The sequence below is a fragment of the Primulina huaijiensis genome, chromosome 17 (assembly GCF_012295235.1).
Source record: "Primulina huaijiensis isolate GDHJ02 chromosome 17, ASM1229523v2, whole genome shotgun sequence".
NCBI classification, from domain to species: Eukaryota; Viridiplantae; Streptophyta; class Magnoliopsida; order Lamiales; family Gesneriaceae; genus Primulina; species Primulina huaijiensis.
Window position 1 is genome coordinate 5832910 of NC_133322.1, and position 884 is coordinate 5833793.

Here is an 884-nt window from a genome sequence, read left to right on the forward strand (position 1 = left end):
AACCGGTCGTAAGTCACCGGGTGGAGAGGTCCTCGGTTGCGCCTACCGACTTCCAAACCCATAAGCATAAGGTGGCCACAAGACATATAGCATATATCTAAAAAATAAACATTTTATATTTTTATGCACGTAATATAATTAAAACCTTATTTTTACCGGATGAGTTGGATCGCTCCCAGGCTTGTTGCGACTTAACTCTAATATGTGACACATGCAAATAATATTACCTTGACTTAAACTTGACAATAGAACCAAAACTCAACAATAGAATCAAAAATGAGACTATTAGGACCAACCACTTGATTTTTATTCATGGTATCGTACCAACCCGAACTAACATTAAAACGACGTTTAACCATGATTAAAAATACCCCTAACATACTGAAAAACATGCACAAGAATTGCAAAACACGAAAATAGGTGAAAGGAATCCAAAAACATACAACACTCTTTCGAGAGTCATTTCGACACCTTTCACCGTAAATTCTCGTACGACCTCTAAACTCGACCAAATCACGAACGGCCAAAAACATGACTTTCCTAACTCATTAAGGTAGTGTCAAGTCCAGGGCCATAGGCTAAAAGCCAACCAATAACTCAAACCACCCCAAAAACCGAAACCATAGCTGCTGTCAAATTTCAGTAGTAACAGTTTGTGTCTTTTGTAGTGAAATTCCTGAATTTTATGACTATGAGTTTGAACCACCACCCAAGGACTCTTACCAACATCCTAAGGCATGGCTTGGACCATGGCTAAGGGCTAAAATCCAACCACAATCCAAACCCCACCCAAAAACCGAAAGTGTACACACTCAGAAAATGAAGGAACCGAAGTGCACTTGTGTAGTTGCTGTGATGTTTTTAATGGATCTGTGAATTAAACC